This window comes from Melospiza georgiana, chromosome 3 (genome assembly GCF_028018845.1).
Source record: "Melospiza georgiana isolate bMelGeo1 chromosome 3, bMelGeo1.pri, whole genome shotgun sequence".
Taxonomy (NCBI): domain Eukaryota; kingdom Metazoa; phylum Chordata; class Aves; order Passeriformes; family Passerellidae; genus Melospiza; species Melospiza georgiana.
In genome coordinates, this window is record NC_080432.1 from 80727107 (window position 1) to 80751865 (window position 24759).

Below are 24759 nucleotides of genomic sequence, written 5' to 3' on the forward strand. Positions count from 1 at the left end.
CACAGCTCAGAGCTGTGAGCAACAGCCACAGCACAGGCAGCTCTGTCACTGCATGGCTGAGGGGGCTGGGGAAGGGTGCTGGGACTGCTCTGGGCTCAGGCCATCAGTCCCTTTTGTGCCACAGCACAGGAAGACCCTGTCTCCAGTATAACTGGAGCCAGCAGGGTGTATGTCAGAGAGAGCTTCCCTTTCCCCGTGCCCCCCTTCACCCACGCTTTTAGAGTAAAGAGAGGGTTTCTCTGGCTAAAAAGCTGCGTTTCACGAGGACAGGAACCAAGAGACAGTTCATTTCTATGGCGAGATGCTATAAATAGCTTGCTCTGTTAACATAAATTCTTTCTGTGAATCCTACAATCAGGGTTTTATTCCAAGCCTACAAAATGCTTTGTATACCCTTGTTACTTTGTACGTGCTGGTGCTTCCCCCCATAAAATGAGAGGTAAGCCTGACACTTGCAGGGCAACACTGCAAGTTCTGTTGATAAAGGAGCCAGCCTTCCTAAACAGGCCTGTTACAGTCTTAATTTTTAACATCACTAATACCAAAAGGACCAATGGACATTTTTAAGGCAAGTAGGGCAGGACTTGCTGAAGTTCACACACAGCAAGTTTTTATTTATTCACCCAGGCTGCAATGTTTTCTACTGCTCTGCTCTCTACTGATGCTTACAGTGAGTCTGGGTCAGAAGCTGTAGCTACTGCAAGCCTTGAAAGCTTTGCAGGGCTTTTAGGAAGCTTGTAATTGCTCCGCTGTGAATCCTGGAGTGAGAAAGAACTTGCCTAGGAGGAGAATGTCTTCTCTTACTGCTCATGCAGTGAAAACTCTATGGACATAAATGGTCCCAGCTGTATGGTATGCATCTGTCACTCTGTACCTTCTTATTTTCTTCCTTTTACATAGTCCTGGTACTGGAAGCCCTCTTCTTGGGAGATGAATTTCAGTTTCCATTTAAATCCATTTCTGCATTTGACTATCTGATGCTCAGTCCACATCCCTTCCCCCTCTTTACATGAAATGGAATCCAATGAGCTGTTGAAATTTTCAGAGAGCTGAAAGATGTGACCCAGAGGTGTCTGTCCGGAAAAGGGAAATGCTTTGGTGTTCAGGCAGTTGATAGAACACACGTGTTTATGAGGAACCATTGCTCTCTCTTACTTTTTGTCCTCTTCTTTTAAATGCATCCATCTGGTTGCAGAGAGCGCTGTTTTCACTCCCCATACACGTGTATGGCAAGGTGAAATGCAGATCCCTTTTTTGGTACCCTTGCATGCATGAGGTGTTTCAAAGTACTTGTAGCTCTCTGTCTGTGAGGGTGGGCTGGATGTGCAGCAAGCAGTGGAGAAGTGCAGCAAGCATGTGTAGCATGGGGAGAGGAAGCAGACCAAGTACACTGGTCATTGTCCAAGGTGAAAACTGCAATGTGTGGTGAGCAGGGTGTCTTGACATGCCAGTAGCATTCCTGCACAGACTGCCCAGCTGCAGTGCCAATGGCTTTGTGGGACTGTTGTGATCCCAAATTCTATGGACAATTTGTCATTTGATGTAAAAGTATATGCGAGGAAAAGGAACCAGATGTTTTTATCATGTACAGTTTAGATTAAAAATATGACTATTGATTAGCTGCCGATGATGGTGTTTATTGTTGAAATCTTCACAACTGGCCCTTGCAGCAGCTCCCAGATTGTGCAAATGGTTTTTTGGAGGGGAAATTAATTAGCTGGCTTGCATATTCCAAAGAAAGAGGAAAAAAAGGTCTCCTCTCTTTGTTGCTCTCAGGCGTGCATCCTTGTTTTTTCCATAGGATTGTTATGGATATGTACTTCCAGGGATTGTACTGTCAGCCTGTACCATTCATGCATTTTGTGGAGTTCATAATCGAATGCGTTCAGGGCTGAAAGTGGCACACGTGCTGCTCTGAATGCTCCTTCTCAGATGTCTCCTGCTGCTGGTAACCCACATTCTGCAGCTGGAGGCTGCGCTCCAGGCATGAATGGGGCGTCTTGTGCTTCAGCCAGGCGGAGTGAACTTGATTCTAGGTCAAAATCAAATGTGACATTTCCTAAATGCGTGAGTCCAAGCTAGTTACAGCACTAAAAAGCAGAGCCTGTGAGTACTTTCTGTGTGTAATTTCTCAGTGATTTGCAGTCTATTTTACTCAAGATGGGAGGGACATTGAATGTGGGTTTATTGTTCTGGTTATACCTGCAAAACTGAGAGTAGGAAGAAAATAAACCAGTGTCACCTCATCACATAGGGGGGCAAAAGACTTACCTTTACAGTACCAAAAAGCCACTTCTGTTGTTCCAGGGTGAGGGTATCCTGTTTACAAACAGTGGCCTAGATATTACCTGCCAGCACAGCTCCTTAAATCCGCAGCCTGCTTCTCTCTGCTGCGCTCTTCTTCCCCACAGCCCTCACAGGCACACTGAGAGCAGGCAGTGACCCAGATGCGCTGCTCTCAAAGTGCCATTTGTTCCCAGCACTCAGCATGCTGGCAGATTTGACACATGGCTACACACGCATCCATCACTAGACCAAAATACGCCTCTCTCGTGCTGTAAGGGGTGTTGTATCAGATAAGCCACTGCTGACAGAGCCAGTAGCTGTTCACACATCCTCTGAGGTGTGTGGCAGTGTGGGTGCCTGGGACACCTGCCCTCCGAATGTGGAAGATTTGTTGAGCTGCATGATGCAGTCCTGGTGCTAATTTTTTTTTTTGACTGCTTAAACTTTCCAGGGGGTTAGCAGGCAAGAATTTTGCTACTACATGCTTTGTTACCAATGCTACGATAAAAGAAAAAGGAGAAAGGCCTTTTTCCACTTCTGTTTTTTATCAGGGAGTACAGAGTTGTGTTCTTTCTCTTCTCCTATTCTGACTACAGCTTTATCTCTGATTCCTTTGTTACATGTATGTATGCAAATGTGTTTATACAAATATGTATTTACACACACACACACACACACACCACACATATAAAATCACCAGTCATAGATACATAGGTATATAAGGTTGTTGAGACTGGAACATAAAACTAGTTTTCTCTTCCCTCATCCAAGCTATAACCTCAATCAGTGCTTTTACACTTCTTTGTGGATACCAAGCCACCAAGTCTCATTCAGCATGACTAAACAGATATCCATTGATACCTCTCTTCCTTCCTCCACCTGCAGCTTTCCACATTATCTCACACTGCTGTTGCCATGGACAACATCAGTGTCCCTCAGCCAGGCCAAAAGCTGTCCATCTCTTAGTTCCCTGTGTCTTTGCTCTGCGATCAGCCGATTCTTCTTGCATACAGTGTCTTTATAAATGCCCTGTGCTATCCACTCCACACAGCTGAAATTCACATCTAAGTACTCATTTGTTGTCTTGAATTACTGCAACATCATTTTCTCTGGCGCCTTCAGATTGTAATTCCATCTGTCCAGAATGTCTTCACTAAAGAAATTTGTCCCATTTCCTCGTTTTTTAGCAGTGTAACCTTCCCTACACACTCCTATACTGATTTCATCATTCAGCACAAGATGCTTATCTTTATCACGAAAGACCCTCCCTTCCTCTCTATTCCCATCTGTCAGCCAGCTCCAAGAGGGCATCTTTCTCCTCCAGCTCCTGTGATGCCTGTCTCCTCCAGTGCACGAGCTGCTTTCCGACATGTCACTACAGATTTTCTGCTGACCTAACCCATCCGGTTAATATCAGCAGGACTACTTTCTTCTTGTCCTTTACGTCTCTCCTTTGAAATGTTCTCTTTTTGTCTGGGATGCAGGCAATGCAGAGCAGCTCACCACCCATCTTCAGCTTTCAGAGTGCAGCACTTGCACAAGTAGTAAGCACTCATTGTAATTTTAGACCTTATTGAGATTAAGGCCTTAACCAGCATCTCCTGTCACTGCAGGCTTTTAAAAATAGGCTCAACATGCACGGTAATAGCAGCATGGTTGTAACCATGGCAATGCAAGGAAGGCAGGGTTTGCAGGCAGAGATTTTACCAGACCAACTGGCGTGTCTGAGGGCTGGACCAGGGCGACGCAGGGGAGAGGCTTCAGGCTCAACAGGGAACTGTGAGCCTCAAAACACATCTTTTTTCCCCCAGCCAGGTCAGGTGGCCTGATAAAAATAATAACATAAGTGTAGTTGTTCTGCCTTGAGCAGGGAAGCTGCCTGGATGGTCATTCAAGGTCCCTTTTGCTCCTGTAGCTGTTTTAACAGGCAGAGCTGACTTCTCCTTGTCCATGTGCTGTGTGTTCTGATCTTCTGCTGACACCAACAGAAGGCCTCTGAACATCAAGAAACCAGAATATCCTCATTAAGGATCTTCTTGGAGGGTAGGAGAGTAATGTATTGCTCTTTGAGCCGAGGCTGGCTTTGTGCAGCAATAAAGCATGAATATTAAACAGGAAATCAATGACACTTCTGAAACATGTCTGAGACAGAAATCCAGATGCTGTATGAGGATATAGGCCCTTAAGCCTTATGTCTATGCTACTCTTTTTTTTTTTTTTTTTTTTTTTTTTTAAAGCTGCGTCTGCATATTGGTGGTGTAAGATGGGGGCATAGCAAGAGGAAAACCAGATCTTTCAGCCCAGTTTCCTGAGGAAATGGGGGTTAGGCTGTAACGCAGTGTGTTTGTACACCAGTCCTCCTCTTTATAAGTTTGCAGGCTGCCTCCAGCCAGGCAGGGGCCTTCAGGGGCAGCATTTGCCTGCCCTGCCCTTTCTCCAGGCATTAGCTGCTGCAGGGACATGGGCAGGGCGTGCTGGCAGCAGGAGCAGGGAGCTGCAGACCCCTGGGGCAGCTCAGCAGTGGCTGCAGCAGGGCTTGTGCAGTGAATGCGACTGGCCACCAGGCATCTGGGGCTGTGGGAGAGCCAGGAGCACTGGGATGCAATGTGGGAAGGACTCTCATTGTAAAGTTAGCATCACACGTCCAGATGAGCTGGAAATTCACTTGCATTAGTTCCACTGATCAGGCGTTCGCTTAATCTTGAAAAACAAAAGACAAAAAAATTAGGGAGGTTGTACTGAATAGTGATGACATTTTAAATCCTTAGAATATTTCAACAAAATAAATGCTTTTGTGCAGCTTCTGCGCTGCAAAGAGGTTTATATTAATGTAGCACAATCCTGGAATTACATGAGCCTTGTGTTTTTCTGGTTCACACTGGGACACTTGCTTTCTGAGGGAAAACCTGTTGTCTTTAAGGGCAGTGTGAAAGAATAAAGATTTGATCTAGAGCTTGAGGCTGAAGCATTACATCAGTGCAAAATCTTTTCATTCATAGTTCTAGTGTGTTGTCCTGAGAATTTAATTTCCTGTTTGCACAATGGGAGAGTCTTTTTTGGAAGCCACTGAAGAGCAGGGATAGTTGTTTAAGGTGTTTTTTGAAGATAAATTGTCAAAATACAGTAAATTTTGTGGTTGTTCGTTTTATTTATGTATGTATTTATTCATGTTATTTCCTGAATATAGAACCCAGCAACATAAAGTCTCATCATTAAAGTAAGTAAATAAATAATAAGTGAAGTAGCATGAGGGACAGCCCTCTTTTTTTTTTTTTTCACTCATCCCCATCCTCAGCCCATTGGTGATTTTTTTTCCTGGGTTTTGCAATGCTTCTCAGATTTCAAGGTTATATTCCCTTCCGTTTTGTCTTATGTGACAATGAAGGACCTTATTTGTTTTCTTTACTTGTCTCACTATTTAAAAAAATAAACCAGAAAGTCAAGTTTTTTGTTCTTCTATTTCCAGTACTCTTGTTTATTTTGAAACTTCCAGAAAGAGATAAGAACAGCTTAAGAAAAATGTTCTCCAGAGTAATCCCTTAAAGAGCAGCAAACAAACACTGCAGATTGGTCCTAAAGGCTGTGCTTCCTTTCTGGGGAGGGAGAGAGGTGGGGAGAGAGGATGTTTTCTTTTTAGCTGTGCTCTAATCATCCAATCTGGGATTTGATAAGCTCCACACGTCTGAAACCACTGCCTCCTCCTGTCTTCCCCCTTCCTGCCTCTCAGAAGATTAAAGAGAACATGGCAAAAAGGAAACAGTTTATTTTCAGCTTGTTGTAGTTAATAATTAGTTTACAGTGCAGCATTCTCATTGTTTGTATTCTAATCGTGTTGCTATATTCTTTTCTTACACTGTTTACTTTTCACGTCATGGGCCTTCTTTGATACAGAAATAGGTTTACAAATAGCCCATTCTTGCAGAATTTCAGCCTCTTTTCAACATTTTTGTGTTGCACATCGGGAAGTGTGGCACATGTAGGTGGGGTATCTTCTGCAAAGGCTCACCTTGCCTGCCCCCTCATGCTTTCTTTTCACTCTGGGACAATTTGGAATTACAGCAGTTGTGAAACCACAATAGGAAGCGATCAAGCCATTAAAGTATTGCATGTACAAGATATAAGTGTCATTTGGCTCATTTAAAATTAGCTAAATCCATGTATTGGCTGAACTACAAGAAGTCCTCAGTAAACACACCCAATTTGTCCTAAGAGATACTTGTGCTGAATTCTTTTAACCTTTAAAGCCTTGAAGTAAATTTGCCAGGACTTTGAGTCTGTGTGTTCCCATGTGTGTATTTTTAATGATTTCTTCCATAATGGGAATGACTGACATTATGGGTACTGTAATATTGCAACACCAGCATATATATTCTATATATATTCTCTGTGTATGTGTTTATTGTATGTCATGGAAGAAATGTCCTTAATTAAAACCATGCACACTGATCAAAGCACAAAAATATTTATTGTATAACTAAGATTCTCTCTTAAGGGGAAGGGGAAATTTGTTTATAATAACAATTTCTTATAAAAGCAAAATTTTGTATACAAAAATCTACATTTGCTTTGCACTGTAATTGCACTTCTAAATGGCCTTTACTGCTTCTGCAGGAGGTTTGTAAATACACTGTTTAGCCAGTTTCTGCTAAAGGTCCTTCTGTGTCAATCCTGTATCTTTAGAAGGAATGCATTTTCTTCTCTGAAACAAACTGGAAAATCAATTATTAAAACAAAGGCTTCTGAAACCTTGAATTATGCATGGGGTTTTTTCCCCTGCTGTATTTTTTAACTTTTATAGTGATGTGAGTACTTATTTCTGGCCATAGAAGTGTTTCACTGATGCCAGTGGGATACTGGGCAGGTAGGGATGAGCAGGCTGGGGGTCTGGGAGAGTGACGCAGCACTGGCTGTAGCCACCATGTCCCCACATCACTGTCTGCCTGTGCCTTCCCTCAGCCCCAGAGATCCCCAGCAGCATTTCTAGGAGCCAGCTCAGAGGGATAGAGAGTTCAGTCTATTTTTAGGACTATGGTCTCCATTCATTCATTTTTTAAAAAATTGTTTGGGGCATAGTATTTCTCGTTTTTCTGCAAAGTGAAATGCAAGTGCTCTTCCCATAATTAATGAAGTTTTTTTTTCTACTATTTTGAGAACTGAAGTGTGTTGCTGCAATCACATGCCCCTCATATGTGGCACTCTCAGTCTGAGTGCCTGCTCAGTATTGAGCTTGCTAATAGCTTCCCCTATGGATTGCTCAGCCCCGTGGCTGCCCACGGCCTCCTGACGCAGGGACAGGAGTTCCAGGGGAGGCTGAGCTGTGCTCAGCATGGGCTGCCTTTCAGCTCACACACAGCTAGCTGCACTCTTGCCTCTCTCCCCAGCAGTGTGGATGACCAGGGGTGCCACAGGGTTTGGGTTCTTCTCAGAACACTTTCAAAGGGCAGGATTTAAGAGTGGGCCTCACGTGCCATGGCCTTTCTGTCACCAGTGGCTTCACTGTCCATTCTCCACTTGCTCACCATAACCACCGGCTGTCCCACTGAGGTTTCTTAAAGCTGTTGGCATCTTTTGATTCTTTGCATCTGCCTCTGCTGGGTCAGTGTACACATCCACCCTCTCTGCCTCTGCTCGCGCTTTCCAGGCAGGAGTTGCTGTTGGATGGTGCTGCATTTCCAGATCCCAGCTTTATGCTTTCAGCTCTGCCTTTACAAAGCCAAGCTGATGCATGGAAAAGGAGTTGTGGGTGAAGATTTTATTTAGTTTATCCAGTTTGAAAGTAGAGAAAGGCAGAAGGTACTGATATCACTGATACTGAGCTGGCAGTATTGAAGGGCTGGAACTGCCTGGGTGAGGGGCGCAGCCCAGGGTGAAGGAGAGCAAGCAGCTTGGGCAGGGCCGGGAGCCACAGAACATGGGCAACAGCTGACAGTAGCACGTCTGCTAAAGGTGAGTCAATATAGCAGCTCAGCTTTTGATCTTTAGCACAGTTTGTGGATTTCTTTCTCTTCACAGCTCCATTTTATTAAATCAGAAAAAGTTTGAGCAAAACCTCTGTTTTCCTGGTGTTTTCCTCCCACGTTTCCTGTTTCTTAAGACTTGTTGCCACTGCAGTGGTGACTTGGCATCTGAGTTCCTTCTGCTCCAAATGGAAAGGGCAGACGTGTTTTTAGACAGGAACAAGTTTAATGGTGCAGACAAACATTCTTGTTTTGAAACTGCTAGACTACTTTTGGACTCCTTTAACAGAGGGACCTAGTGATCCTTATTTACATCCTGCGTGTGCGGAAGCTTTCCAGTAACTGTTTTAGGAACCCAGTGACTTTGACATGAAAAAATGCAGAGTGCCTCTCCCATAGCCCCTGTCCTCTTTCCAAGTTTTGGCATTGTTGCGTGGGAGGACAAACCACTAGAATAGTATTGTCTTAGTCTAAGTTTTCTAATAGTGTTGGTGGTTGGTGTTTTTTTTCCTTTGCTGTTGTCCAGGGGTGTGTCTGGACTTGTTGCAAGAGCAGATTTTGTTGGGAGCTTTCTCTTTCTGCCCTCAGCTCTCTCTCCCCAAGCCTGTTGATGACAAGGCTTTTTCACATCATGTGCCAGCTATCTGGGACCTCACTTAGAAAAGGGATGGTTTCAGGCTAACAGGGAGGCTTTTGTCTCTGTGTAAGAACAAGCCTATAAGCTTCCCTTAAACTTTAAATGTTTTATTGTTGGAAAGCTTTCAGATGTTCACAGGATAAGGGCTCTTTATATGTAATCTGGCATTGCACAGTAAAGGATTACTTTATGTAAGTTAAGATGTGCAGTTCCTTTATAAACTGGCTGTGTGAATTCAGCATGTAGGATATTGGTTTTCTCCTTCTGTTCAGTGTTGCTTCTAGAAGGGATTTCTTGGTTTCGGTCAGTTGGAGGTTTTTTTGGTTAGTTGGTTTTTGGTTTTAGTAAGGTTCCAAATCTTAGGTGATGGGAATAGGTGGAATATGCTGCATGTGCTCTATTAAAAACTGAACATGTGTGCTTCCATAGATTTGTTCAAACGGCCAGTGTCAGCAGAGTCCTGGGTGACAGAATCTTCAAGCAGTCCGAAAAGAGTAGCTTGATATTGCTAGAGCAGAGTCCTAGTAACCTACTACTGAAAAGAACTTTTTGGACCAATTCATGGCCCCAAATCTGTGTGGTATGATGTAGTGTAACATAAGCATGACTGACATTGAAACAGATAAAAAAAAGCAGGCTATTACTCTGAAGAGACTAACCAACACTTTCTTTTCAAAGTGGATCCAGCTCATTTACTGGTTACACATCCTGATCCAGACATGTTCCTTTGTAAACTGTTCAGCATGAAAAACTTAATCTTCCTAGTTTTTGCCAAGTAAAATAGCAGCCCAAGCACCAGGAATGCCTGCTTCTACTTGAGGTTTGAAAAAACAGCAGCAGAAGCATGTTGCTAATAGAAAACTGACAGATGTTCATAATTATGTAGATTTTCTTCTGTGTTTGAGTGCCATAAACTCAATTGCATCTACTGGCATTTGAAAAGTATGTAAGACCACTTATGACTTCAACCAGCCACTTCCTCCAGCTGGGTGAAACTCGTATGAACTGCAACATGTACCAGGCCAGCACCCTCTGTGTGTGGCTGTTTTTATGCTTTCAGTCATGTTATTATCTGTTTTCAATGGTGAGTAAATTGTCACTGAACAGATTTTGCTTCAATGAACAATCAGGAGTTTTGTGGGTTCCCATCTAGGATTATTCACAATGCATTTGATTCAAAGACCCTTGAAGTTGGTGAGTGCTGATGGATTTGGGAGTGGAGGGTTGAGAAAAAAGCATTTACCATGTCTGCTTTCAGTGACTTCTCTTTTGTCAGTAGTAATAAACTTAATTCTGATCCCAGTATGAACTGACAAAAACACATCTGAAAGCTGATGAGGAAAAATAGAGGTTGTCTCATGAAGCAGACAATGTCATGAAAGCGAACACGCAAATGATGTCTAGTTATGCTGCTTGCCACATTGTTTCACAAAATACTTCTTTACAAAAAGAAAGTGACTTTGCCACAAGCTACATAGCTACACTGCTGATATATATGTAACACTAGGAGGGGGATACGGGTTTTTGGTGAAAGGTGGCAGTTTGTGGAAGCTTGTCCTGCCTGCAGAAAAAGGCTGGTCCTGGCAGATAATAACTCTGATTGTGCCCCAGAAGTGTTTTGCTTTTCTTTAATGTTTCAAATCATGTTGCTCTGAGATTCAGCACAACTTTTTGTGTCCATTGGTGTGCTAAGGATTTTCTGTGTCTTACCATGTAGGAGGAGATGCTTTCATTTGGACACTGGTTGGACAAACTGTTTGTTTCCTCTTCTATTTGTTATACTAATTGTAAGAGAATTGGTGTGCCTTGAGGCCTGTATTAATTTATTTTGCATCTCCTGTGCTGTACTCTCCAAACTGAGCAGAGCTTTTCTAAAAAGTGCTCATTAAAATTTGGAGATATGTATCATGATCCAAAGCCTTCAAGAAAAAGGAATATTTCCCCTACATTCTTGGGTAGAATGAAAATCATTAAGACTGAAATTGAATTCTGTATGGGCCCCCAGACTGAACACAAATAAAGAGTGAATAATCTTTGGTTTACTCTGCATGCTATGTCCTGCCCTCACCCTTAATTATGCAGCAAAATACTTCCCTTCCCTTCTCCCTCCCTGTTCCGCCTCCAAGCCTCTCTTCTCCTTTGTAGCCGAAGAGATACAGCACATTTTTCATCATCTAAAATCAAGCAAAAGGCTTCCCCAAGCTTTCTATCTGCCATCCCTACAGTTCTGAAAATACTGCAAGGCTAGAGATATGCCAAATTGTGTGGCTGCCTTAGATTTAACAAGACACCTCTTTCCCTAGCCTTCTTGCTAGTTTTGGTCATAGGTGGTCTCAGTGAAAGGCTTGGGCCAGGCTCCCTTGGCGTGTATTAAAGCAGCAGCACGCTGTAACGTGGGAATGTTACATGTTACAAGTGGAGCTGTACTCTTGGTCCCTCCTTTCCATCTTTTCCTCCCTTTTACCCTAGAGTCAGCACAGGCTTTATTTTATTTTAGTTTAGTTTAGTTTAGTTTAGTTTAGTTTTTTATTCTATTCTATTCAGTCACTCACAAGCTTGTCTGAAGAATTTCCCCAGTTTGGTTTAGTCCTGGTTGCTGCACAGGCATTTGTGCTGGGGTGAGAGAGGAAGGGAGCGCTGCCAGGGCTGCATCCAGAAGCTCCACACCAGTGCTGGGGGGAGTTCAGCCCCTTTTGGCAGTGGTGCCAGCCCTTGTCTTTCAAGCATTCCTGGGACAAGCAGCATGAAGTACAGAGTTCCCTTATTTGTCACTCCTCTAAGGAAATTTTTTAAATCAGTCTCATGGTGTAGAAGAAAATAATGAGCTAATCCTGAGTCGAGGTGCCATTGGATTGTTTTGGACCTGGCTCATTACTTAAGCTTCTAACTTTTCTGCATGCAGATTTTATCCAATTAGTTCGGAGGCAGAAGTAGAGTTTCTTGACTTGATGTTTTCTTTCCAGGCCAAATGCCTGGAAGCTAGGGAGGGAAATAGATGGTGCTGGAATAATAACCACCTTCCCTGAGTTTGAGCAAAGCAGTTAAGACCCACTTTTTTTTTTTCAGTGTTTTCATAAACTCTGCCAAGCTGTACAAAAGGTGATGGGAGAGGAGGGGGTGTTCATTTTTTTTCTTTATTCCTTGATATACCCACTCTTTTTCTCAATTGCTAAACAAGGAAAGCAAGCAGAGACGATGCTTACATTTTTGCTTTTCTGTTAGAAAATATCTGTCTCAAAAATCTCTCACAACAGCCTCCTCTGATTTGTAATTTTTTTTCTTTTCTCCCCACTCTGATCCCTCTGCTCAAATGAAGTCTGAGCTTTATAATATCAAATGCCTGCTTGCTAATCAGGACTTAGAGCAATGTGATTCAGTTTCCATGTTTTAGAGGAATATTTATTTGGTTATTCCTTAATAGAAATTCTAATTTCGTAACTGCTTTTTATGTAATGATGACCAGTAAAAATAACTTGATTTAAGAAGCCATTCCCCTTTTGTTTCCTGTTTATGCCTACAGCGTCTTTCAGGAGAGGTGCTGGCACAAGAGTTGCTGTTTCTGCAGCTGAGGCAGGTTTTCATGATCAGTGCAGGGCTCCAAGTCATCTGTGTATAGCTGTGAAGTTACTCCTCCAGCAGTAATTTCACAGATACCTCTCTGGCGAAAAGTTCAGCCACGTACTTGGGGGAGAATGGCACTTAGAAGCAGTTCAGATTTAGTCTGGCTTCACCTGAAAGTGATGTTCTTCTCCATTTGCTGCACAGTTACCCCTCCCAACCCTGAGCACCAGCAGAATCCTTGCCTACTCCCTCTTCTAGGAGTTTACAAACTAAACGTTTTAACATCATTGTTAGTCTGTGCTCCATGAGTTATTCTTTCAAAGATTTCGCCTTAAGGGAAAATGAAGCTTAGCTGTCATTTGAAATTTACTCAGGGTCGGCAAAATGATGGCATTTGTCACTTTTGCTCTCCATCTTCTTCAAACGGGCCCTAGTGTGTGTCAAGCTGGATATTGTGTTGGCTTCTTCCTTCTCCCTCTTTGTTCTCCTAGAGAATGCCAAGTAATTAATACAGTCTAAAAATGAAGTGTGGCACAACCCCTTTTTTCCCTTTGTGTTGTTTTCAGACAAGGGGCTGTCATGAACCTACGTGCATCCAATTCCAAAACCAGTTTGTTAAAACAAAATGACTTAGAGATACTGGGTTGACCAATTTTTTTAGGGTTGGATCTGAAATAATTGGCACACTTGCTGTGTGCTGCTGTGTGTTTCTTGTTGTTGACCTTGTCTCCCTGAAGTCTGGATAGCCATCATGTCGGTGACATGTGACTGATGTGTCTGAGCAGTCTGAGGAGTCCTGCAATTATTTTAATATTTTGCATAATACTAGTGGAATTCAATAATTAGTTGTGAAGGTTCAGATCTAATTGCCTCCTTCCCTAAACCAGGAAAAATGGTGGAAGTTGGTGATAAATGTTAGTAGAGAGAGAAGAAAGTGTCATATAATTTGTGGTGTTCCAGTCACTTATTATTTTTCTCCTTCTCTTTATTTTACAGGGCATGTTTTCAAGCCATTTGTGAGGAAATGTGGTGAATGTAAACTTGCTCTCTTCGGGGGGGAAGTTGTGGTAAGTGGTGCTGTCTTGATTAATTTTGGTTTTCAACAAAAATTTCAGAAAGGTTGTTTTAGCTTTCTTCAGTTTTAATTTTTCTTTTATGATTTTTTTTAGCTCTGGAAAATAAAGAGATATAGTTGATTATATGTGTTCTTTCTCTGGTACAGAGACTCACAGTATGAGAAGCATTGACAGAGAACAGCATGCTGGGCCTCAGGGCAAGGAATGTGTTTTCATTTGCTCCAGTGGCATCTGCTTATTGTGTTTGTAGCTGTTCCATTCTGCTGAAGAGTGGTTGAGCTAAAACCTGGAGTAGAAGAAATAAAAAGGCCTAATTAAAAAACAAGGGGTACAAAAAAAATCATGCTAGCTGTATAAAAGACCAGGAGAAAGGTAATGCAGAGGGAGTATGTATTTCCCAAAGTGATGGGGGTGTCCAGTCCCTCTACAATCTTTCCATCTCTTCCCAGAATGTCTGACTGACACCCTTGCCATGTGGAACTGGGATGATTTGCTTATGTCTGAGAGATAAGGAGACAGTTAATGTGTGCTGTACCAGTTTTCCTATTCCTCCTTTCCATACCAGATGACAAGCTTTGCTGCTTGTCTGACTGTATTGTATGCAACACTTCCAGAGGCATCAGCCTCCAACAGATTTCCCTCAGTGCTCTGGAAATATTACACACCATGTGTCTGTGCTGCTGAGCTGCACCACTCTGAAGTAGGAGGAGAGAGAGAAGAGCAGGAGGTAATTAGTGGCATGTCCCAACTAGAGGGAAGTGATTCAGAGAAAGCCCTTCAAACCTGCAAAAAATGAAGGCTGCAGATCTGGAGCAGTTAGTGGGCTCATCTTGCTTTTCCCCCTAGGAGACCATCAATATACACAGTTCTGGATAGTACCAATCAGTCACCCTTGGGAAAAGAAACCTGTCAGCAGAAGACTGTGTCCCTGCTTTCCCTTGGCCAAGCAGGGTGTTGGGCTGGTGCTTTTTCTCCAGGCAGAATGTGCAGATTGCAGACGAAAACTGGCTTATTCTCCACGGGCAGAAGACTTAAGAGTCAGATAGCCTGCAGGGTAGAAAACTGAAAATTAAAGACTGGCTCTGTGAGAACTCTTGTTCTTTTCTGCCATTTAAAAACCCCTAGATGTTGTTACATCATATAGAAAGATCTGGATTAGCTAGCAGATGTTTAAATGTAGATCACTTACCCCTCTGCAGAACATTTACTTTAAGAGACAGGAAAAGAGGATAGAGAAGCCCAGAAATCCACAAAGAAGCTGGCCAAACACATGAAAAGTCCTGCCCAATTGTACCTGGGTAAACCCTACTGCAGCTCATTCTTTTAAATTATTTTTTCTCCTCTAATCAGCTTTTTTGACAATTGTGTGTGTTGTAAGTTTGCATCTATATCCCTATGAGAAATAAAACCAATTTTTTAACTAGAATTTGGTTGTAAGGTACAGATGACCCACAGATCAGAGCATGAGTTCATTAGTCCATGAGATTTTGTGGTGACTTCCACAAAACTTTGTGACTTTACTACAAAAGAGGGTAGGATCCATATCTAGTTTTCTTTTTGGTGGCAGTACTGATACTTGATCCTAAAAGTTATCCAATGTTCTTCCTTACAGGTTTTTGTGGGTTCTGACTAAGTTCACAGGTTGAAAGAGAACTATTTGGAAATAGTGATGCTATGCAACACCAAGGAAAAAAAAGTTTATCAGCAGGCCTGGTAGTTGGATGGTTCTGTTCTAATTTCCATTCAAAGATGCTTGTTAAGATCAGCCTGGTCTCCATGGCTCACCTTAATAAGAGATCACAGTTCAGGAGCAGCAAGGAGAAAGTGACAGAAGCATGCTTCTTAGAATCATGGAATAATCCTGGTTGGAAAAAACTGCCACGAATCTGCCAAGAAACTCGTACAAACTGTTGTCTTGTCCAAACTCCCACTTGAAACAGCTCCTATTAGGTCAGGTTGCTCAGGGCCTTGATTTTCAAAATTCAGCTGGCTGCAAACTTTACAGCCCTTCCTGGGCATCTGGGCATTATGTCTGACCATCCTCAGAGTGAAAAAGGTGCTTTCTTCTTGCTTCTTGCTGTTGTTTGCTGTCTGTCAGTGCAAACTCTGCATCTTCTCTGCCTGTGAGAGGGAACTCTTGAAGGAGATCTCAAAATCAGGAAAGTTGCTTCACATGGCTCCATGGCAATTGGTGTCATGCAGATGCAGTAAACTTGCTAGGAGGGACAAAAACCCAATGACAATCTGGTTCACAGAGGCTCTACTTGGGCAATGTTTCTCAACCTATAGTTGATGTTCAGACTCAAAGAGCATGGCTGCTTGACTTGGTTGAATTTTGAAATGTGGAAAAGGATTAGCTGACAAACTGAAAACTGCCAGCTTTCCTCACTTGCTTATAGTGATGTAAATCAATGAAAAGAAACACTTCTCACTTGGGTTGGGTTGTAAACATCCAGGAATTTTTTCAAGCCAGTCTGGAGCTGGGTTTGTGCTCCAGGATTTTGCTCTAAAATTTGTTTTCCTGCAGCCATTAAGATACATAAACAGAGTGCAAATTTCTTTGTTTTCACAGCTGTTCTTTTCATGCTTCCCACTTCAAACTGTTGGCAATATCTTATTTTGAGGTAGAATAATCAGGGACCTTGATTTTCTCATATGTGAGGATCTCTGAAATATCTCTTACCCTACTATATGTTTGCCTATGGCATTACAAATTCCCAGGGAGTTTAAAAATAATTGCAGAAAATGTAATGACAAAGAAACAGTTTTGCCCAGCCTCTGTCCCTAACCTACTGAATCCAAGAAGTACTGGACATGAAGAGGACGTTTTGAATTTATCTTGACATAGCTCAGAGGCTCAGCAGTTATTTGTTCATCTTCTATCAAAGTCCTAGAAAAGGTCATGCAGCCTCTAGATCAAAAATTCATAATGGATTTAAGAGCTGATTAGAGACATATACTTGAATGCTGGGAGGGGAATCTTGGCTGAATTTAAAACTCCCTCAGCTGAGCTGATGACAGTGAGAAGACCCTTCATTTGATGGGATTTCTGTGAAGCAGCCTCGTGGTTGCCAGAGCAGATATTCGTGTGGCTCTGTAGGTTGACCATGGCGTGTCACGGAGCAGCTGCCCTTCCACATCACAAGGGGTCACAAGAAGCCTGACTGATGTAGGACAGAAAACCTTGGGGTGATCTCTCTTGTATTATTTCCCACAGTCACAATGCTCTTTGCCAGTCCACACTATCTTTGAAACTCTTGCCTTTCATAACATTTTTTGTATTTCTATGCGTGACTTACACTGTACAGTTTGGGGTGCTGTCCCTGGTTACAGCCATCACGATCAGGGGAGGATGAAGCTGTGAAGTGAACTGAGGGAGTGCTGTACCATAAACCTGACCTGCATCTTTCTGCACCAGGTGTGCAGGTGAGCATTCATCCATTTTCTATAGAATTGCTCTTCCTAGAAAAGCTGTGAATGCTTCAAACACAGGCTTTGATGTTGAATGTGTATCTCAGAGCCTGGAAGTCCATGGCTCTTTTCCCTCTGAATTTAGACAGGGATACCTTCCCAGTTTGAGGGCTTTTTGATGTTTCAACTGAAATCTGAGAAGCTTTGCTTCTATTTGCACACTTCTCTGTAGACTAGAAGCAACTGCACATCTTAAACAATGGATTCAGTTTTTATATGAGTAGCTCAAGATAGATATATCAAGGAAAATTTGGATTTCTGTTAATACATTCATCTGCTATTTTGGGTTTTCTTCCCCCCTATTAGAAGAGTCAGATTTTTCTTCTCTCCTTATTAAAAAAAACCAGCATGTAATGGCTGCTTTGATTTTAAGAAATTGCCTAAAACCAAATTTTATATATTTATATAAGAAATTATATAAAACCATCTTTATATGTAGTAAATTTGTTTGCCTTTAGAAAGGCTGTGATGCCCTGTGCATTCCTGGGTGTCCAATTTGTATGGTACAATTATTTATACCCCTGATGTCTATCAAAAATGCTATTGAACTTCTCTTGGTAATTCTTCACACCTGTCAGGTTTCTGACAGAAAGTGTTATAGAGCAACTATGTATTATCTGTGCTCTCACTACAAAAATAAGCTGCTGGGGCTTTATTACCTGTATTCTACCATACCCACAAGAGGATTTGCTTGAGTCATTAGCTGTTCTCTGTAATTAGGGCTGACCTGGTGCATTTTGGTCCTATTTCTAGCAGCTTTTAGTTTTCTGAAGTCATTCATTTGGGCACTGATGTGCCTGAGTAGTGTTCTTCTGTTGCTTATCTTCATTATCCCTTCCTATGGGCTGAAGATTATCTTTCTCCTTAGGATGGAAAGTGTGGGAAATGCTTGAACATTTTGATGTATTTGAGGCTTACAAAGATTTGCTATGCTATGCTTGTAATTCCTTCAGTTGTAGTCTGTTTCTCTTCTTCCAGTCAAATCCATTCAGAAGATGTGAATGCTGATGCTGCTAGGTGTAGTAAATGTTAAATCTGGTCCATAAGATTTCTGAGGAATGTGGTTTTCCCCCTGTCCAGAACTGCATGTGTCCAGTCCCAACCAGACTGGATTTAGTCTGCTCTCTGTGAAGCATTGTTACACTTGTGTTCATTTTATTAAATCAGATAACCCTACACAGCAAGGTTATGCTCCAGTCTCCTGCAGAAGAGATCTCTGTGTCTCAGACTCTGTCATTTTCATACATTTCACTGGTAATTCATTTAATATAGCTTTTTGTCCCATCTCCCCCAGCCCTTCCCTGCACAAAGTTTGAGGTGATCCAATTGTTGGAATTACTCAGCAAAAGAGAGTTGATCTGTGGGCCTTCTATGTGGCTGTCTGTCCTGCTGTAGCCACTGGAGAAGATATAGGGAAAGACAGGTAAAACAGCACATGGAACAGAGCACTTCACACAAGAGAGCTGCATTTCCCAGCCCTCTTGGCTGGCTCAATGGCAAAGATGTTTGCAGTGGGTCACGACGTTACAGCAGCTTGAGTATCCATGATAGGGTTTAGCAAGTGCTAAATTGGTTGTGTTTGTTTTTTTTGGTTTTTTTTTTTAATCTAGATAATAAGCCTTCCAGTTGCTCTGTTAAAAGAAAAACATTACATTTTGAAAATTCAGATATTGCATTAGGGGGTGTTACATCAGTGTTGCTCTGTTCTGTATGTGCCTTGGTGCAGTTGATACAAAAGCTCTTGTTCCATCCCTCAGGCACGTTTCACACCTTATGTTCCCCTTCCTCTCCTGCAGAGAGCTGGATGCAAACACCTATACAGGGCCGTGCCACCCTTCAGGAGCTCAGAATTAGCTGTGGAGCAGCCTTGCAGCTCTGTCTCATGGCCAGCTCTGATCACTCACAGCAAAACTGCAGCTTCAAGCAGGCAGGTGCCACCCAACTGGTCGTGGGATCCTGGAGCATTGTAGGTGGGATCTCCAGGGAAATTAGTTGCTAGGAAGCATCACCTCCTTAGTGAGCTCATGCAAATTAAGGTTTAGTTTTTCCAGAGGTTAGTAATTTAGTCATGTTTGGGAGTTTTTTGCAGAGATCAAAACACAAAGATTTTGCCTTGACACTTTGCAAGTTTATGGTCCAAATCACAAAACCTCTCGAGCTGTTCAAGGAGAGACCAGAAGCTTTTCACATGAATAAATCACTCCAGTTTCCCATGCCTTGCTTCAGAATTAGCTTGAAAAATTTTGGCTGACGTCATGCCAAAAATCCAAAACAGCAACAAAGCAAGGGGGAAAAAAAAGCCTCCCAGCAGACACCCAGCATGGAAAATATTGCCAAACTTGGGTCTGTTTGTGCCAAGTTTATAATCAGGCAGCAACAGGGTCTTAGTGTAGGTAATGCTCTCAACCCACAGCTAATGAGCCCTGCAGTGTAGGGAGTGAGGAACACTGTAGAGAGAGCCTGCATAATGCTGTGTGCAAGACATAGATCATATCTGGGAATAAAAAGAAAGGAGAACATGATCTCTGGGCATCAGATAAGGCCATTTCTGTGGATATTACTCTTACTAAAGGAATAAGTGTTGTAATGACAAATAGATCTATAGGTAGAGTATAAGGCATGTGGGCAGATGTAGATTTTCCTGACCTAAATGTGCTATATTTTGCAGTCCCAGCCACAGCACTGCTTTTCTTCTCTATTTCTTTTATGAAATACAGGAGGAGGGAGATGGTTAAAGTAATTTTCTCAGCATTAATTCTGCCTCATCAATACTTCATGAATTTAATAGATTTTACAGTCATTTGGGAGACTATTTTATCAGCCAGGTTCAGTGGAGGTTGCTGAAACTAAGTGGAGGACAGAATGCATGTGTGTGTGATACAGGGTGCTGTGGTATCAGGATTTAATTATTATGGGATTTGCTTAGGAGATTTCTCTGTGCTATTTGTGAAGCTTTATGTTGGGCACTAAATACATTGCACATAGGCAAGTGATCTCTTCAATAAGAGTTTGGCATGGATCTCCAGGTACAAGTGTGTCTGTTTCCACCTCATAGCATAAGCACACTGATCTAGTTCTTCATCTCTCATTACATCTGCCTCTCATTTAAATGCTCATCTGACACAAATGTAATGAAACTGCATATAAAGGATCATGAAGAGGAGGAGAGATCTCATTGCAGATTACTAAAGCTGAATATTTTTGGACATTGAGTTATTTATATTATCATTCTGCTAAGCTCAAAGATAAAAGAAAGCCTTGGATGCAATCCAGAAAAATCAAGAACAGAAAGCAGTGTAAAGATGATGCATTAATGCGTGTCTTGAGAATGCCTGCAGTGCTGTATCCCAATACCCATGCCAAAATAAAAATTAAGATGGGTGGATCCTGAAGGCCAGTGCTCAGTGATGGGGGAGATTACTGCTTGAGGTGTCACACTCCATTAGCTGAGGTGGAAAGCTCTGTTAGGGAGTGTACCACATCATTCTGCCCTGCTAGCAATGGGCAACAACATTCCTGTGCTCCAAGGGGTCCACTGCAGCCTCCACTGGTCTGGAATAGTCAGCTCTTCCCAAGACATTTTATCAGGCAACCCACTGGTGGTGATTTTTAGAAAATATCCAGTGAGCTTAAATTCATGACAACTTTGTGTTCGTGTTAGCTCTGAAAACCTCAGAGGTTTATACAACCTTCTCATAAATAGCATTTTGTCCTGGTGACCTTTATACCTGTTCAGCACCCACCTATAGGAGTCTACCTAATATAGAAAGTCATATTGCTGCTATTGTTTTTAAGAAGAAAAAATAATAAAAGATTCAACTGTGTAAATGTCATTGCTGCCCAGCCTGTTTAGTATTAGAAGGCAGGGAGAAGTCTGCTTTGAGATTTTCCCTCTGGCAAAAGCTTGAAAAGCTTTGAATATTGTGCACATCCTTGATCGTGTCATGCAGTGGTAGTAGTGAAAAATACAAAATCTACTGTCTCATTCTGCTAGGGTTGTGAATGCTATGCTGAGTGCTGAGCACTGCTCTTTCTAATCCGACAAGGGGGTGTTGAATCCTGTAACAACCTTCCAGGAATGCTGTGACAATGCTGCCGTGATGGGAGCGTGGTGGGATGGCTTGCATGACTGGAGTGCTGCAACGGATGGCTACAAGCTCTTCAGAAGGGACATGGAAGGAGAGGAGGCTTTGTGAATTAGGGAGCTTTCAGACTGTGTAGGGTTGAGGACAGTGACAGTAAGGTGTGGAACACTTGTGGGGCAGCCGAAGGAGCTGGGGTTGTTCAGCCTTGAGAACAGGAGGCTCAGAGGGGACCTTATCACTCTCTGAAACCACCTTAAAGGAGGTTGTAGCCAGGTGGGGGTCAGACTCTTCTTCCAGGCAACCAGCCATAGGATGAGAGGACACAGCCTTAAGCTGCACCAAGGGAGCTTTAGGTTGGACATTAGGAAGAATTTCTTCACAGAAAGGGTGACTGAGCATGGGAATGGGCTGGAGTCACAGTCTCTGGTGGTGTTTAAGGACACACATGGCACACTTAGTGCCATGGTCTAGCCGACCGTGATGGTTCTTGGTCATAGGCTTGACTCAACAATCTCAGAGGTCTTTTCCAAACTAAGTGATTTCCAGCCTGTGTGATTCTGTGATTCTATGATTTCAGACAGCATTGATTTACTGGCATAAGTTTTGTGCTGTTACTGAGTTGAACTGCGTTTCTTACCTTCTATTTTGTTTTATGCTAAATCATAACTAAAGGTAGTGACTTTACAGGCAGAAGGATAAAAATAGCAGAAGATACTTTAGATTCTTTGTGAAATTATTAGTTAAAAATAGACCTAGGTGTTAAATGGGATCTGAAATGTTAACTGCTTTGATCCCTGGTTAACAGACATTCCCATTCATGCAGTTAAGATGCTACATAGAAAGAAGACTCTATGTGAACAAAACTTCAATTGTACACTATGGAAACAGGGGTTTGGGTCTTCTCCTGTCCTGTTTTGCTGCTTATCAAACGTTAAAAGTTTGTCTTTTTCTTCGGTGGAAACTTACACCAAATTGAAGTACAGTATGCTTTAAGCTAGTGATTTCATCAGTCACCAGCATCTGTTTCTGAGGGTTGCTGAGTCTGGTTTGCTCTAATTGGACAGAATCATCAGTCTGGGGAAGTCCTCATTTTCCATTATATTTGTTGCCTGTGCGTGACACTTAAGAGTTTTTGTCCATTTTTCCTCCTCTTCTAATTCCTCAATATTAGGGAATTAGTGTCTCTCTGCATGCCATTTACTATCAAACATAATCCCCTTTCCCCCTATTTCCTTCCATTTACATCCTTTGATGAGAAATATTTAGGCCACTACATGTCTTTATTCTTGTCAGACAGAGGTTGATGAAAGATCTGTTACAGGAAATTCTGCTCTATCTATAGAACAAGGCATCTCAAAATACATGCTTAGACATATAGAAAGCAGAGACTGACAGCTGATAGATGCTGTAGACTTCTCTTTGTTTTCTACCATGGTCATCATGCCAAATGTGTCAAAACCCAGGGAAACAAATTTGTATACAAGTGAAGGGGCGTATTTTTTTGGCAGGGATGACAATGCAATATCCACTGTCCTATTTTGGAGATACCCATTATGACCATTTTGGTATCTGCTAAATGCCTTTGTGGAAGCCCAAGATCATTCCGTTTGCTTTTTTAAATATTTTTTTCTCTTAAGTTTTGCCCTCTAACTGACTGTAATTACACCGGGAGGCTTAGTTTGGGTTTAACCACTGGCTTTCCTGTATGTCATTAGATAGTGTTGGGGGATTTTCAGGCACAGTTGTAAACTACAGTATATGTCTTCATTTTCTTTTTTAGGTTAGACTGTTTTTAAGCCAAGTGTTTCAGATGACAGAGAGAGAGCACTAATCAAAGCTGACAAAGCAGAAGGAAAGCCTGTGTTGAGCTACGAGGCAGTTTGCAACAGCCTTTCCCTTACCCCAAGGAAATAAGAGCATGCTGAAGACACAAGCTGCACTGCTAGTGTAAAACAGAATTCTCACATGTTGGTACTAACATACTCACCATTTCTGTGTTAGTGCAGCATGTGCCTTCCATGTGTGTGTCACCCTGTACATGTGGTGGGCTCTTATCAGACATCTAACACATCTTGCAGCACTGTGCAAGGGGACTGTGTATTACATAGCAGGCAAAAAGCAGCCCAGCTTGAAAACACTTCAGAAGGTGGATGGATGTTGGGAAGAGCTCTGAAGAAGGAGCTCTGTTTCCAGGCAGAGGGGGGAAGCACTGGAGCTGCTTGCTGTGCACAGCCAGTGGTCTTTGGGAAGAGCTCATGTTCATATTGGGTTTGTGAGTTTGCTTTACCATCCAGTTTAGGTCCCTTAACTTGCGCCTGCTTTTATCTCTACTTTTCTGCATGTGTGATCTGGGTGAATGTATGTGAGACCTGAATTTTAAATTTTGAAACAGACTTGTTACTCTGGTGTTGCAAGACCCCTTTTATATCACTTCTAAGTTTGCAGAAATCAAAAGAAAATTATGGAGTTTGTTTTGAGGCATATATTTGAGACAGCACTGAAAGTCATTTGTATTCTTCTAATTGCTGTATGAAGTATTTCTGTTAGCATCAATAATTTCTATTACTGTATTAAATATTTCCCTGGTAGTGCTTCTGATTAAAGAAATAAAAAATTCCTAAGCTGTCACTTTTGACCACTTCTTCTTCTCTAAGAAAACTCTTGCTCAATACTGTGAGAGTCCAGTCCCATTCCAGGCCACCATCCTGCTTCAGGAGGAGCTGTAAGAGTGCTGCTGTGTGGAGAATTTTTGTGTCAAGTTACCAACACTGTTCTGCTTCCACTGTAACCAGCAATTCTCAGGCTATTTTTTTTTTTTGCCCAGAATATTTTTCTTTTTTTTTTGAAGCTACTCATGAATGTATTCAATGGCTTCCTATGCTCTTTTGAATCTCTTATGTCTGGGATAAATTCCAGGAGCTTTATGGTATGGCTTTAGGCTCCACTGAGTTGGAGATGCTTTTACTTGTCACCCAGACAAGGGCTGTCCTTAACTATTTAACACAAGAAAGTAAAAGAAAAACAAACAAAACAACAACAACAAAAAGTAAATGAACAATTCAAAATATAAAACCATTTACCTGTACTAGAGTGGAGGAAGAAGACACCCTAGGCATAGCTGGCAATTAGTTGTATATTTTCTTCAGGTTTTTAACCAGCTCTCAGAGAAATATGGTTTTTGATGGACAGCTCTCTAATGATAGTGGACAGTGAAAGCAGCAAATTTAATATGCTCTGCAAGTCAGAGATGGTTGAAGTACCAGAAAACTGTGAAAGTCTGAGAAAAATGCCCTTGGAGCTTGCTTTGTCTGCTCACAACTTGCCCTTTCTTGTATTTAACCAGTTTGAGTCAAGGTTGTCTGCTCTAGGCTCCTCTGTGTCAGTGGAGTGGGGGAGTGTGAAGGGAGCTAGTTTTTAAATATATTTTTCTTTCTTTTTTCTTTTATTTTTAACCCAGAACACATGAACAAAACAACAGGCTGTATGCCAGTTGAAATCATGGTGGCTGATGCAAAGTGTCAAAGTAGGTGCTGTCAGAAATCTGTTCTTGGTTAGTTTGGCAAGGCATAAACTAGTAAGTAACTCTCCAGAGGTACTTCTGTGATTATGTGGCAGGTAATGACACATTTCCTGTGTTAACAAGCTTGACTGCGGCTTGCTTGACATGTCCAACACCTCCAATTAAA

At 42.1% G+C, this 24759-nt stretch overlaps 1 protein-coding gene across 5 annotated transcripts in view; it reads left to right on the top strand.

Annotated features, from left to right (window-relative positions):
* FYN (FYN proto-oncogene, Src family tyrosine kinase) overlaps nt 1–24759 on the top strand; it is a 137036-nt gene that overhangs the window by 47345 nt on the left and 64932 nt on the right. For 3 of the 5 annotated variants that reach the window (XM_058019760.1, XM_058019764.1, XM_058019763.1), the window contains exon 2: nt 13438–13508. The gene's annotated coding sequence lies outside the window, so the exon portion shown is untranslated. Of the gene's footprint in view, nt 1–13437; nt 13513–16924; nt 16944–24759 lie in introns of those variants that run through there. The other 2 variants (XM_058019761.1, XM_058019762.1) reach the window with 2 other exon arrangements.